The sequence below is a fragment of the Electrophorus electricus genome, chromosome 2 (genome assembly GCF_041902795.1).
Source record: "Electrophorus electricus isolate QZ-2024a chromosome 2, ASM4190279v1, whole genome shotgun sequence".
NCBI classification, from domain to species: domain Eukaryota; kingdom Metazoa; phylum Chordata; class Actinopteri; order Gymnotiformes; family Gymnotidae; genus Electrophorus; species Electrophorus electricus.
The window spans coordinates 41258803-41275089 of record NC_137498.1 but is presented as its reverse complement, the minus strand read 5'-3'; the positions used below and the strand labels follow the sequence as shown (position 1 = coordinate 41275089).

At 42.8% G+C, this 16287-nt stretch overlaps 1 protein-coding gene across 3 annotated transcripts in view; it reads right to left on the bottom strand.

The window, feature by feature from the left end:
- The window catches only part of pard6gb (par-6 family cell polarity regulator gamma b), a 28954-nt gene that overhangs the window by 2759 nt on the left and 9908 nt on the right, over positions 1 to 16287 (bottom strand). The gene's annotated exons all lie outside the window — the stretch shown is intronic.

Sequence of the window (16287 nt, the reverse complement as noted above, 5' to 3'; positions counted from 1 at the left end):
GAGACAGCAGATGGGACTTTGGTTGTCTTATGAATCATACCAAACCATATAATTTCTCAATACAGGTCTGATTATCATAAGCATAAACCAATAGTATACAGCAGCAGAACAACATCACAAAAATCCCAAGAGTGCAGCAGATCTTCTACTTTCCTCATATCAGTTGTAGGTCTAAGGCACTCCAGGCAATATATACGCATGAACTAGTAGTTTAATTTTCTTTCCATTGCCATACAGTGTCTCTCTAAGTGAGATGATACTTATCGTCACTTTATCACCACTTGTTTGGTCCTCAGCTATAACTAATGTACTTACTCCCAGAAAGTGCATGTGAAAACACACTCATACTCATGTATGACTGACACACACACACACACACACACACACACACACACACACACACACACACACACACACACACTTTCTCCTTCATGAAAAACAAATTACGGACGCACTTAGCTGAAGTTATATTATTCTCCAGCTTCTTATAAAATTTTTCCAGTGCAGCTTAAAACTCAGCAGTCCACCTTAAAACTCAGCGGTCCACCTTAAAACTCAGCAGGCTAACGGCACACTCAGCAGATTTTCTGCTATTTGTGTGGTTTGAATGTACTAAAGCCACAGAGTAATTAGCTTCAAGAATTTAGACAAGGAGAGCATTTTACTCGCTCAGTTATTATTTCTCCTCTCTGTTTCTGTCTGGTTTCTACTGCTCTTTCCCCGACCCTGAACCTCTTTTACTTCATGGCCAAACTGGAAACAACATTGTTTGTTTTTTTAAAGAAGGGATTAATAAACAGCTAAATCACCGTCGGGTGTGGATCCATGGTGGCATAAATGCTCTTGCTAGAAGGCAGATAATCTGTTCATAGAATGGGTTTATCAAAACTGCACAATAGTAACGCAAGTCATCACATGTGCAAGTGCATGGATATTTGCATTTCAACATAATAGTTTTAACTGTTAATGTGAAGAAAACTTTAAGCTGTGGTTAAACTCAAACTAAGATGGTTATCGTCACATGATCCACAATGCAAAGCGCTGCTGTTTGACCCCACTCAGACAGAGCACTAACTGTGGCTGCCACTTCTGTTCTGCCCCACTGTAGACAGCCACAAGTACTCAAGGTGCAAACCACCACAAAGCCAGGCTGGCCCAGCTCCACCTACAGCCCAACGAGAGGGCTGCCCAGCAGGGGCTTACAGGGAAAAGCAGTTGAGAAAATAGCCAGCTACCGTTGAAACACTCTCAGATATATATTTTAACAATGCTTGCACAAAGCGTCTGAACGTGATCAAAGAGCAGTCCTTTGGTTATTCTTAGTCTGGGGCTGTGGTGGTGTACTTATTTTGATTGAGTCCAGACAGACTTTTATTATGCCCTGGAATTTCAGCCACAAGTGCAAGTAGCGTGATAGGAAACACATTGGCGCGTTCCCCTGCCTCTCTGGCCCTCGTTAGGGCCATGCGGCACCCGCCAATCCCCCACTCTTGCTCGGGTTTCGTCTTGGAGAATACAGGAGCACCTCATGTGTCGCGCCCATCCGGAGGTTCAGGATACTCCAGCTCTGTTAAAAATGGGGTTTAAAATAGCGGCGCATGGAGTGCTGAGGTGTGCCTTTTCCACGGTGGCTGGATGGAGCCAGCCAAGTCTGGCTTCTCCTGCTGCTCAGGTTCTGGGGGTGCAGCCTGGAGTCTCACACATCAGAGAGCAGGACTGCTTACCTCCAGCAGATCGGCTCCAGGAACGTGGCCCTGGTCAGTTTGGCTAGTGTTTACATGCAGAGTACAGGCAGCCCAGCTAGATTAGATGGAGTAGTCCATATGGCACTGAGGCATGATAGGAAAACAAACACACTCCTCTAATGTCCACCAGGCATTTGCAGACTTGGTGACTGCTGTGGCCAAGTGCCAACCAGACAGAACACAAAGTCTGCAAGTTCTAAATAAAGACTTTCCTGAGTGATTGGCCTGAAAACTAAAAAAAAAAAAAACTTTCAAAGCCAAGCAGCAGGCTCTAATTAACATTAATTATCTTCAAATCAACAAAAGAGTTTGGAAAAATGCCAAGCTGAAATGGTAAGAAAATAATTATAGATAATCAGTATATGTAACAAATAATATTTAAATCATGATGCATCAAAGCATACACCAAATTTGAAAAGCCCCAGAAAACCACCATAGCCATGTTCTAATGCTTCTTTACAATAGCTTAAGACAAACACACATCATGCATAGCAAAGTAGGGGCAGAGGCAAGGCAGACTGTGTCATTCGCCTGGCCACAACATGCTAACAGAAGACAGACATCAATCATCATGCTTCACTGAGCATCGCACACCACACAATGTGAGATTCAAAGACCCAGTGAAGAGCGCAGCCTCTTCACACGGTGCCAGGCACGCAATTCACTCACCTGACTCCGCTTAGCCTGGTCAAGGGGGCTGGGGTTGGAGGTCAGAGGTTACTGGGGGTGGAAGTACAAAGCAGGGAGGGCTATAGCCCTGCATTCCAGTAGGACTAGAGAGTTAATGTCTTGCCACTGCAGTGCTCCAGCAATATGGAGGTTGAACTTAGATGGTCCACTAAGGTTTCAAAGAGCTACTTGTCTGATGTGTCTGTCTGAGGATGGGTTTTGTTCTGGGCCTTTCTCCGGGCTGGGTTGATGTGTCCTGTCGGGACAAAAGTGTGGTGCAGCATGCAGGCCTTTGTTCAGCTCCGCCTGCCTCTCATTAACTTCCACAGAGGAACAACCTCTTTTCCATGTGACTAAGGGTCATATAAAAGTGTGATTCTAAAAGGTCTTAACAGCCCGTCTTTAGGGCACCCTGTATGATTTATCTATGCTGTTTTCCCCACATTTACTTCAGTGCGAAATGAAAAGTCCTATTATTTCACACAAATTCAGAGATGATAATCACTTAATACAATTAATCCCAAAACTTTGTCACTGGCAAAAAATATTCTCCTAGGAATTTCATTACAGTTTAGTATGAATACAATGGATGTGATGTTCAAAAACCAGCAAGCAGATGCTTGGCAGGGAGATAATCTGGCTTTAACTGCATGGGGACAACAAGACAGCCGAAGCAGTCAAAGACATGTCTGTACTAGGGTTTACTTGGACCTGTCAGCAACAGCCAAACAGCACAATGGCAAACAACATCTGCTCAAAGACAGAAACGAGTGCTTTATCCCACCACCGTCCTGACAGCTTAATACACACAGATATACTACACTGCACAAAATACTTCGGCTTTGCCTTTTTTTTTTTTTTTTTTCTTTCAACCACCCTTTATTATACACTGAATGGGCACTTTATTAGAGAGACCCATCCAGTAGCACTTTGGACCTCCTACAGAACCACAGCAATTCATCGTGGCATAGATTCCACTAGGGATTGAAATCATTCTGCAGGAAACCCGGCCCTTGCAGACAGGATAGTTTCTCGCATTTGGCGCAGATTAGATGGAGGTACTGATGTGCCTGGTTTGACCTGGTCCCTGAGACATTCTATGGGATAAAGATATGGGGACTGTGAAAGCCAGGGAAGCGAGGAAGACTCGTCGTCATGTTCATGTTCCATTCAGTGTACATAGGAGTGCAGGTTCAGCATATACTGTGGACAGGCCGGAAGAGTGGTGCTGCTTTTCCCTTCGCACTGCAAATTAAACATCTGACATTTTTAAAACACATCTTTACCCATATATGTTCATGTGAGACAGAGACCTGCATGTATACGTTCTGTCCAACCATTGGTGTCCAGGGGGAAACCCTGTTGCACTACACTCTGCTGCCCAGTCCTCCCACCCCTGACCCATATTAACCAAACAGAGGAGGGAAACTCCATCTAACTCCCCTTGAAAGCAAACAGACCCCTGACAATGTCCATCTTGAAGCAGCCCCCCTCAACATGACTCAGCAGTCTTTCAGACTCAGTTCTTTTTGAACCCCGAAGTAAAGCAAGAAGATGGAGGCCCTCCTGCACAAATAAAGTTTTTGCACACTCAGCACTCAACTCCCCAAAGCTAACACACACCCACACACACCCACCCACACACATGCACACACACTGCCCCTGTAACTTGCAGTACCAGTAGTACCTCTGCCTCTCACATCTGGGAAACGTTAAAGGGCTGCAGTAGAGGGTGGAGAATGTGCCAGTAGGTTAGACTCCCCCTTCACCTTCTTGCTTCTGCACACATCACATTCTGGCTACAGGTCATGGCAGCCTGTGTGTGTGTGTGTGTGTGTGTGTCATGGAGGTTCTGCTTTGAACAGTCCTCCAAAGGAGCTCTGTGTGTGTGGTGTGTGTGTGGTGTGTGTGTTTGTGCGCATGCGCACACAAGCACATACACGTGGTGGCTTGAAAGAAAATAGTTTTTTGGAGTGGTGAAGGGGAAGGAGAGAAAAAAGAAAGTTAAAAACATCACAAACGAGTGCTCAATAATGCAGAATGAAGCATGTTCAGTCTGATCGAAACACTCTTTATATCGTCATACCCACTCCAGCCTTGTGCTGCCTCCTCTCCAACAACACGTTCCACATATGCAGCAGAGCTCCAAACCCAGAGAGACGGCCGCTAATAAATGAATGCAAAATGTGTCTCTCATTACATTATGGTACAGTATAGATCTGCTCAATTTACAGAGGTTTCTGAAATATAAGTAAATCACATAACCTGAGTTAATTAATAAACATTTGATTATGAGGCATTTACTGGCTAGTAGAGTATCGCCACACTTTAAGCTGTTTACTGTGATCAAATGTCTGAACATGGTAAAGATTCTTTGTGTCAATGTTTTTTGCTAAGATAAAGACTGTAGTGAAATTAACTGCCTTAATAAAAAGCCACGGCACATCAGGCTGACCTGAGGGGTGAGACCAACAGAACAGGAGGAGACAAAGTTACACTAAAAGGAATGTCTGAGGAAAAATAATAACAGAAGACCAAAACACACTTCAGTCAGCCTTTTAGCTGCTTAACTGCTTTTAATGAGCGTATCATGGCTGGCCTGCTACCCATTTCTCACTTCAATGTACTTTCCTGGCCGGAGGGCTGTACCCATGTGGCACTCAGAGCCGGGCTGGGCCAGAGAGAGAGGTCAGTTGCACACAAGCTAGGCCCAGTGACACAGAGCAGTATGCTTGAAGCTTCAGCCACCTGTCAGTCTGGCCTTCTGTCTCACCAGGCATGTTCAGCACACAACCATGAGAATGAAGGGCAACACTTCCAAACTGCTCTCATTAGTTTAAATGTGAATTACAGCTTTTTAGCAGTAGGGCTGGTTAAGTATACTGTAGCATTACTGTGTAGCTGGTAAGTATACTGTAGCGTTACTCTGTAGCTGGTAAGTATACTGTAGCGTTAGTCTGTAGCTGGTAAGTATACTGTAGCGTTACTGTGTAGCTGGTAAATATACTGTAGCGTTACTCTGTAGCTGGTTAAATATACTGTAGCATTACTGTGTAGCTGGTAAATATACTGTAGCGTTACTGTGTAGCTGGTAAATATACTGTAGTGTTACTCTGTAGCTGGTTAAATATACTGTAGCATTACTGTGTAGCTGGTAAGTATACTGTAGCGTTACTGTGTAGCTGGTAAGTATACTGTAGCGTTACTGAGTAGCTGATAAGTGTACTGTAATGTTACTGTGTAGCTCGCAAGTGTACTGTAATGTCATTGTGTAGCTGGTAAGTATACTGTAGCGTTACTCTGTAGCTGGTAAGTATACTGTAGTGTTACTCTGTAGCTGGTAAGTATACTGTAGTGTTACTCTGTAGCTGGTAAGTATACTGTAGTGTTATTCAGCCTAATCCACATCGTAAGGTATTTTTCATTTGTGCCACTTTCAAGACATGCAGAATATTTGATCTATTTACTGAAATCTCAATTGCTGTAAAAAAAAGTATATATAATTAGTCATCAGTGTGTTCAGTAAAATTTAACGAAGGACATGTTTATGCATCTACACCACTTAAACAACATACACGAACCAAGTCTGTATGTCTTCAAAACAAAATCTGTCATCACATACTTTTGTAAGCCTACAAAAATAGTTCTAAATAAATTGTTCTAAAACAAAGTGTTATTAAAAAATAGTTATAAATGTTAAATATTGTTATTGTAGATTAACCAGTTTTCACACATTGTGTATTTTATTAAAGATGAAAGAAATTTGCCGTTCAAGTCTAAAGCAAAATTATTGTGACCTTACTGCAAACTGCAGAGTTACCATCTCATCTGAAGGCAAATAGCCTAGAGGAGTGTCACAGCAAAAGACCCCAAACCTGCCTGTAGACAAGCACAGTATCATGTAACACTGGTCCCAACGTTTGTATGTGAAAGGAAACAAGACCACACACACGCATGTTCAACATACACAGCAAGACAGCTATTTATTAAATGTTTTAAAGCCAATATTAATATCTGATACAATTCTCACTTCCAAAGCATCCAATATCCTTTAAAGATACCGGTGTGGAAGATTTGTTACAAGCTTTTCTTCACAATAAATTTCTTAACAATAAAAAGTGGGCTTTTAATTTTTTATTGGATTTGGGAAAATACTTATTAAACTCCGATCTCACATCCTTTTTCTCCATGCAATGCTGAATCAAGTGAATGTAAAATATTACCGTCATGGGAAAGTGAAAACATCTAGAGTTTCCATAATTGTAGCCTACAAAGCAGTGCAGTGCATTTACAGTAGAACAGGTCTACTGCAGTCCTCTCTGATGAGAGGGGGTGAAAACATCTTCCCACAACCTGACCCTTAAAATGCCACCCCTACAAACTGCCCTGTGAGCCAGTCCAGACCTGCTGTCTAATCTCTTAGTGTCATGGGTGACACCAAGCAGGACAGGTTTGGGGATGAGAGGGTGGGGTATTCAAGTTGGTGGGGGTGTGTGGATTAAGGTGTGCATAAAAGTAACCAAAAGATGTTTCTGGAAGGGGCAGACAATGATAAACCAAAGATGTCGCCTCTAATTATTTCACCAAGAGCTTCCTCACAGTATCTGTAAGCTCTCTATACTAGTATATCCAACAACACTGATAACTCCTAAGAAAAAATGGGTCTTAACCCTTCAAATCAGAGGTTTAAATGTTGTAGCAACAGCATATGGTGGATTTAGACTTATAGTGCAATAGTGAAAAATAAATTATCCTCCATGTCAAGCACACAATGCATGAAGAAGAAGGAAAAAAAACCCTTGTAACCCATCCTTTAAAACCACAGCGAGAACTGCTTTTACTGCAGTCCTGCTCTCCTTTGGCTTCGGAGAAGTGGATTACACTGTGGTTTGAGAAAGGAAACTATAGTCTTGTACATAAATAATAAGAAATTACAGCCTTCACGGCATGTTCAACTCCTCTGTATGAATCATGTACCTCAGTTTTAGTGTTCTTTTTTTATGGGAAGTAGGAGTGTCCCTGTATTTGATTAACACAGTATTTTAGCTGCCACAAAATCCACCACACTATCCATGTTATAAAAAGGACAATTTATCAATAGCTTTTTTGCATTTTAGCTAAGCTCCTGAGTATATAGTAAGAGTATACAGTATGCTGGTATACTATAATGCCAAAGGGGTTAGATCACATCTCTACTCCTCGAACGGTATTGTCAAGTTGCCTAAACATGTCAACCTTTTAAGTATCTGTGAGAGGAGGATTTTAATATCTCTGTGGCAGTGAAAAGTGAACATCGTGTGAAAGCACCTTTACCGAAAGGCAGTGGAGTGTGTATCCACATGGGGCAGTCGTGCCCTATCCACAACAGCTAGCACAGTACGCTTGTTCCTGGGAAAGCACCCCGTGGGCTCAGGCAAGCTGAAGCTGGCTCCTTATACCTGGCCTACACACACTTACACACACCCAGTTTACAAAATACTTCCTGATTGTGCGTCAACTCAAATGTGTCAGGTTCTCAGCTTCTGCATCACACCACTGATGTTTGTCATGATGACAGACACACACACACACACACACACACACACACCCAAACACAAGTGCACACACGTGCACACACACTCAGCCCTCTTAGACTAAAGCGCAGTGCTCAAACACTTGCTTGTGTTCCCAGCTCTACTAAACCAAGCAACACAGTAATCTCCCTGCAAAGTTTGGTTAATACAGGGTTCTGACCCAAATCCCGACAAACTGACCAAACATCAGAGCCACTGTGCTTATGAGCAACAGTGACCGATCAGTGCAAAGCTGAGGCTAAGTCAGATCTTCCCAGCATGCTGCCTCCAGGTCTCCAGACTGCATATTTGGGTTGGACTCCCCCTTTCTCGTCTGCACTGGGTTCAGGCGAGGAACTGGAGAGCAGGGCTGTCTGGCTTCTGGCCTGCGTGCTTGTGGGCAAAGGCCTGTCTCTGCTCTGTCTGTCTCACTGCGCTTCACGCTAAATATTGCAGTTGCATTTTTAAAAGGTGGCCAGTTGCAATCAAACCCTGTAAACACAACTATAGAAAAACACAGGGGGCTGTGCAATAAATAAATGTTTGCAAAGTATTTTGAGTGCAAAAAAAGAAAGAAAAACTAAAGATAAAAATTCTTGAAACTGAACCATGAGGATAAATGAAATTTTTTCTGGTACTCTTTTGAGATATCGCTGGCTGATTGTGAATGGTGTTGACAGGGGTTTTTAAATTAGCAGGTCTTAACAATCTACTCCCGGCCAATCAGAGTCCAAGGTTTTCATTTAATTAGACCACTACTGAGTATTTGCTGAGCCGCACCACAGTGAGGGGCTTCTCATTATTTTAAAAAGGTCTTTGACCTGTATACACACACCAATTACTGAGCATGGCTGTCCTTTTCAACAGTCCTCTTTAGCACAACTCCTCCCACTGCTGCCGGCTCCTGACGTCCTGCTTGCAGAAAGCCCAGAGTGCACTGCTGGCAGGCTATGTCCCCTCAGGAAGACAGAGAGCAGAGGGACAGGGAAGGTGTGTTCAAACAGATTTGGCCTGCAGTGTGTCAGCAGACTCAAGAGGATTACAGGAGGCAACTCAGCCTCCCCCATTACTCCAGATAAGAGTGATTTCACTGCACTCACAGGGTATGTGACCAGTGTGTTCTAACCAGCATTTGGTACATGTCAGCAACTCCAATGCTATTTTATGTATCTTTTTTGTGCTGCAAATCTCAGGGTTTTTTTCTCCCTGACAAGCAGTGTAATACACTCAATCAAGCATGCATGCACTCAGTAGAATGTAGCCTAATGAGTTTGAACTCATGACCCAGGTCAATGACAAGAAAAACCAAGACCACAAAGAAAGTAACACACCCAATATAGTTTATCAACTAAGGACAACTACTGCGCATGAAAGATAAAACTAAAATCATTTAAAAGCATCATAAAAAAACAAACAAACACATGTACATAGATCATGACAGGCATAGGCGTGGGGCTCCACACCGCGAGAACAAGACGCTGCCCGAGGCGTGCAGAGAACTGCCATCCTCCAAACTTAAGCCAACGTTTGCACCAGGTCGCACAGCTGCTTGCTCGACCCGAAAGGTCGCAAGACGGAGAGGAGCCTTAGGCTGGATCTTTGCTCTCCTGTTCTGCTCCGCCAGTCTCACTGGAGCAGAGGATGAGACAGCAGCTGTGAGTCGGGGTGGGGTCATATCAATGGCTGTGAATGTACAGTCAGATCATTCAGACTGTAAACAACAACAACAACAACTACTACTACTACTACTACTACTACTACTACTACTACAAACAACCCTGTCCCTGCTCAAACTGCTCTGATAGTGACAGTAAATGCAAATTAGTAGACACCACCAAAGCCAGGCGGTCTCTAAGCGGGCCTGTTTGTCCGTTGGTGGGCTACGCCTCACCGCGCTGGGTGTGGGACGCTGGCTGAGGGTGCACACGGCTCCGCAGTGCAGCTGTGAGGATGATAAACACAACCTCCACTGTAATTAAGGTCTCCTAAAATAGGCCGAGGGTAGAGGCCAGGCTTATATGCGGGTGAGGATGTGCGTGGCATTCGGGGGAAGAGAGAGCACAGAGCTGACGGTGGCTTCTACAGAGATCCAGCTCGGAACTTATACATCGTGACACCCGAGAGACTTGGCAAGGGCTGAGAATGCGGCATGTCCAGAACTTTCTGGAACATTCCAGAATATGGCAAATCAAGGATGAGTTCCAGGGAAAGACTGCTGGTACATTCTTCATCAAACTACCAAGTGTCCTTAGTCATTATGTGAAAAACAACACAGTTTCTACTAAAACTCCACTGATGTAAAGACAAATTTAAGCCTACAATGCCACAAAACAGGGCTGCAGCAATAGATGTATTTAAGCAATTGGAGTATTTTTATTGCTCCAATAAATTAAAAACAATTTTTGCTTTATTAAAGAGCAATAGTAAATATACAAAAAAAGGTCTCTTAAAATGAACAACTAATTGGTTTCTATTTTAGAAATTATTCTATTTTTATTGCTTAAATTACATACAGTATCTGTCAAAACTAAACATAATTTAGTGCATTTAAGTGACATATTACATTCTGGGTTTTAAATAAACATTTTCTTAAATGTAAAAAGTAAAAAAAAATGTATTAAAATTATTTTAAGTGAAGGTGTTTTTCAAGATAAGTGCAGAACAGTCTTTGAGAATGGAAGAGTGGTTAAACATTATTTTGACAAAGTTAGCATAGCAAAGCCAAGTGACTATTGATATGAGTGGCAATCCCAAAATACTTTAGTTTGCACACATGAAAAATATAAACCAGGTAAAACTAACTAATTTGCCATTTGCTATTTTCCCTAATCTTTACATCGCACTCAGTGGGCCTCAACAGTAGCTAGATTTCTTAGAACACAGAGCAATTTATTATTTCCCCAGTGTACAAAAGGTGGTCCCCAAACAGTATATTTATTAATTCAATGAATTCATTTGTTTGTTCGAAATACAATGGCATAAGTTACTCCAGTCCACTAACTATAATGCGTACTGCATAGATCCAGAAATGTAAAATTCCGTCTCTCGGCCAATAAACATGACAAGAAATTGCTCCAGTTCAATTCATCATGTGAACTAGGTAGTTGGCCAGCTAACCTTTCGTAGTACAGCTGTGGTGTGACTGCATTACCTCTGGGGTCATGCATAAGCACCCTTCTGTATGAACCTCTCCTGTCTCTGCAGTGACAACCCAAACATGATGATATCATATGGACTGTTCAGACTCTGGCTAGGCTCTATGTCTGCTTTTAAGTAAACATATTGGATTCTGGGAGATTATTTATAGTCTCTCCATCACATGCTAATGATTCAAGACAATATGCAAAAGTACTTTAAAAAAGTCCCTTTTGGCATCTTCATATGATCCTTGTGCCCTTCTACTTCATAGGTAATACAATATCACCTCGCTTAAACATTTTTTTGGTATGCTCCCACATTTTTGTTGTTAGAGAGCTTAATATTTATCTACTGAATCCATTTTCAGTTTGATGGATGTTTTGCATATATGTGACTCAAAACACGATGGAGTGTAGGAATATCATGGATATTGTTATATGGATTAAAAGAATTTTGCATCTATGATTTTCGTAGCCGGGTAACTTGAGAAATCATCTCAGCCCTACAGTAAAACACCCACAGAGTCCATTATAACAATAGTAAATAATAATAGAGAAAAATGGACACCAAGTAAGAGAACAAGGAAGTCCACTCCAAGTGTTTCATAATCCAGTTATCAGAACCCTCCAATTTTTTTGCCTTTCAGCTCTCATCACACTTGATCCAAGCCATTAAGAAGTCTGAATATCTGGTACTGGTGTAATGGGATGTAGGATGGCAAAAATGTGGACCATCTGGTGGGTCCTGAGGACAGGTTGAGAAACTCTGGTCTAAAACAACCAATCCCCGGGCAATCACCGCAAAAAATGTGTCAATAGCGAGTGGATGAGAGGCCTATGAGAGCCACAGAGCAGTTCTCGGTGCTGAAGAGAACATGTACAGCAGTGCAATGCAGGCAAAATGTGGTGAAATGATGCCAAAGTGCAACTCTGCTGTTTTGGAGAGACATAACTTAGTTGTGAGAAGCTGTAAAAAATGTTCTTTTAGCACAGAAGATGGTTCCAGGGTGTTAAGGGTAGGGAAGGAGGGAGGGAGGGAGAGAAAGTCATGGAAAGAGGGAGGGAGGGACTGAATGAGACAGGACATTTGTCCAAGTGCTAAAAAAGGAATGAAAAAACAGGAATGCTCCTGACACCTAAGAAGCAGAATTCCTAGAATTCCTGCCACACTCAAAGCATCCAAAAAGTTCCGTTTTAATTGCAAGGTAAAATACAAGGTAACCAATAATGATCACAATTATCACTAGTGTCAGCATGTCAAATTAATAATGCCCAAAAAAGAAGTAATAATAATACAAATTCAAAACACAGAGTTTTGTGAAAATGAATGAAAAACATAGCAAACTCCCCAAAAAACATCTAATTACATTTATGAGAAATATATTAGCAATTTTTCCCAAGACACTCAAAAGCCATGAATTCCTTTAAAATGGCACCTGTAAAACCCAGCCAAACAAGTTTGCACTTGTCTTTGCAGCTCAGGATCAAAGCAGCTGCACTGCGCAGCTTGGCAGGGGGAAGGCAAGCAGCTCAGGCCATCTCTGCATGCCTGGCCTTGCCTTCCACCACAGCACTAATTATCCTGGAACCGGAGAGAGCAGTCAGGGCACCTGAGCAGTCCTGCCAGCTCCGTCACGCTCCGGCTGCAGCTGCATTTTGCCGTGCCAGCCAAACCTCCAGCGCCCACAATGCACCTGGGCTGCTACACGCCCTGTGCCACGTCACTGGCGTCTCATTGCTGCAGAGCCCTGGGGGCCTTGGCGGGGGGGGGGGGCAAAGCGCCGCCTGTGGCTATGAGCAACGTGGGGCTCCAAATCCTATACAACTCACGGCCAAAGAATGGCGTCACCAGACAGAGGTGGAACTTGCTCTCCATTTTTAAGGACATGGCAGTAAAACCATGAATTGCTGGGCTCCATGGAAGACCACGGACTTGTTTGTGTCTGGTTTTGTGGTGTGATGTGAAGTACATGCTAGAACTGTGGTGGACGTGCTGGAACGCGGACGACAGAGAGGACATCCACGAACCCTTCCCATCAAAGCAGCAATTTAAAAAATGAGCCATGAATAAAAAGAATGATTGTGACCTGACTAGACACAGGCATAGTGCAATGGCCATTAAATAAACAAGGTATGAGCTATAAATGTTGTGTGAGTGTGTTTGTGTGAAGTAAAGGTGAGTAAGGGGAAGTGGAGCTGTGATTTGTGGAGTGGGAATGTACTAGACAGAAACCACAAGAAATAATCCAGGGAGGAGCTTGAGCGGAAATGAAGCAAGGCTATGTACTTTACGAGTATCTTAGTCCCACCACCAGCACCGCCACACAGAGACAAAAACAAGCGGAGAAACCTGTCACAGCTAGAAGGAACACCAAAGCCACTATGCAAATTGTGGCCATCAGGAGCACCAGTGAGGTAACAAAAAACATCTGCAGAAGCCAACCTGAGCCCTCGGCCTCGTTACACACTACAAACCTCAGTGGGGCGTCAGAGAAGTGGAAAACTGTAAAGTGTGTTGGTTCCAATCACTTCCACCTGCAGGACATGTGGTCTCCACCCACCTCCACCTCTCGCTGGCCAAACCCTTCCACTGTTTTACAATGTCTCTTTACTGAGATGGACCACACACACAGGTGCACACGCATGCACGCATGCATACACACACACACACACACACACACACACACACACACACACACACACACACACACACACACACACACACTTACTTTACAGTGCAACTGAGGCAACTCTACTGCCAGCATGGCATGAGAACAAAGCCCAGAGCAAGTAACACCGCCAAGGGCAGATAAAGCAACAGCTAAAAGCAAATTGTTCAGGTCACTAATGACAGTGCACAACCACCAGGGTTAGCATTTTACAAACATATACATGAAACCCTAGAGACGCTGCCAAGTAGATTTGGGTCCAATACCTAAGACAACCACTAGCGTATCTGACTTTGCCATCATCCATAATGCTAAACTGACTCCTGTGGTCATGGGTCAGCATTCAGCGGTGGAGCAGAGTGAATGCAAGCCTGAGTACTTGTGGAAGTGCTGCTAATCCAGAAGAATTCAAGAGTGACAAAATAACATCAGCAGAGGAGAGGCAGAGGGGGAGTTCTGATGGGATTGCTACTTTCACCTGCAAGAGTGGGAGAAAACGAGGAAAGAAAAACTGCTCGAGGCAGGACAGACATCCGACAGATGTTTTTCTTTCTCTTTAAACAGAAAAGGCCATTATGAATAACATATGGTGGCGTTTTGTATGATCTTAAAAAAGTTTTTAAAAAAAGAAAGAAAGAAAATCCCAGAGCCTTGGGTCCTCTGGCAGACAAAAGGGGATGCATTTGCATGACCAGTTACCAGCAAATCAGAAAAAGGAACCGTTACTGCAAGACTGAGTCTCTGAGCCCTGCATGAAGCAGGGAAAAAAATACTACTAACATTATAGCACTCCTACCACCTGAAATCAAGACCCAATACATTATATAAGAAAAGGATGTTCATCTACAGCTTACTGAGGGGGAAAAAGTGCTATGGTTATAATTACTACTACCACGAGGGGTTTATAGATCTGGCACTGTCTATGGGTCAGAAATAACCATAGTGTGAGGGCAGGATGAGATACTGTTCAGACTGAACAGATACTCATGTGGTGTCAACCTCTAATTTTCTTACATAAGGGGGGGGGGCTCTATTCATGACCAAACATTATATGGAACCAAACAGATTTATTTTCATTTCACCAGTGTGAAATGCTCCTGATATGGGTTGTGGGTGTGGCGTGCGTGCATGCATTTGGGGTGCTCTTCATTTCCTAAATGCACACTGCTCTCTCAAGCTTTTTTTTTTTTTTTTACATTTTCCATCTCAATTAAAGACACACTACTCAGACAATACATAAAGTGGAGGCAGTGTCCTTGTTACAGAGAAGCACTCATAATAGCAGGAAGTAGCCATAACAGTGCCCTCAGTATAATGGGAGTTCTGACTGAGCTGCGTGTGCGTGGATGTCAAAGCACACTCTCTTTCTTGAGCTCCTAGCAGTCTCTGGGACCTGCTGCCTTAACATCTCTGATCTGCCCACAGTTCCCAGGGCCAGCTGCTGTAGCAGACATTGCAGAAAAGTGAAAACAAGCAATAAAAACAAAAGAATCGTATAATTGCTTTCAGTGGTCCTTAAGAGTGTTTTAGCTGTGTACAAAGATGAATAATTCAAGAGAGCAGGTGAGACAAATTCTGTGGTTCAGAACACTGACAGTTCAAAAAATGGAAGAAAAGCAATGAAGGAGTCAGTTTTACAGAGCCACTGCCTGTCTATGGGAATTCATGTCTATGGGAAAATTCACATCAAAGAGGATTAAAAGTTAATTGCTGTGGAGATACACTGTCAGTCCTAAACAACATGAAATCTTAACAGTCATGATTGAAAAGGAGCCACACCATCACACATACACTCGCTCTCCAAATATGCCAGCCCTCACACAAAATGCTAAGCTCTTTATCAACACAAAAATCAGATAAATGCTCATGTTAGGTTGTTGAGAAGTGCAAAGTATTCAATTTACAATTCAATTATTCAAATGCATAATTATTTGACTAAAGAATACTGACCAATGGAGATCTGATTTGAATAACAATCACTTCCTTAAAAGAATTTCTCAAACTGAGGAAGAGAACAATGAGAACAAAATACAGAGAATTCAAAATGAATGCTTGCTGGTGTTATGGCCGTTATAGTGTAAATATTACAGCTTGATATATGGCAGGTTATCAAGCTGACATTACCGTTAAGATTTTTACCCTGTTCTTTAATAACTTAATTTAATTAGTTCAATTTAATAGTTCATTAAACATAAATCCTAGATTTGAAATGTATTTTTGTCTTTATCTGTGATTTTTACAAAAATTAAAAATATTTAAATATTGTAAAACATTTCAAATGAAACATTTGAAACATGACCCCCCGCCCCATTTGACCCCATGTCGAGCAGTTTTACTCTCCTTTGCCCCCTCCCTGACACAAACACAGACCTCCTGTGCTTCCAGAGATGTGGAGGACATGGTTGGGGTTTGAGGAGCAAACCCAGGCTGAAGCAGGGTGCTGCAGAGATCAGCCTCCCCACTCACCAACCCATACCAGACAAACCACTTACGTACCCGACACTTGGGGGGTGGG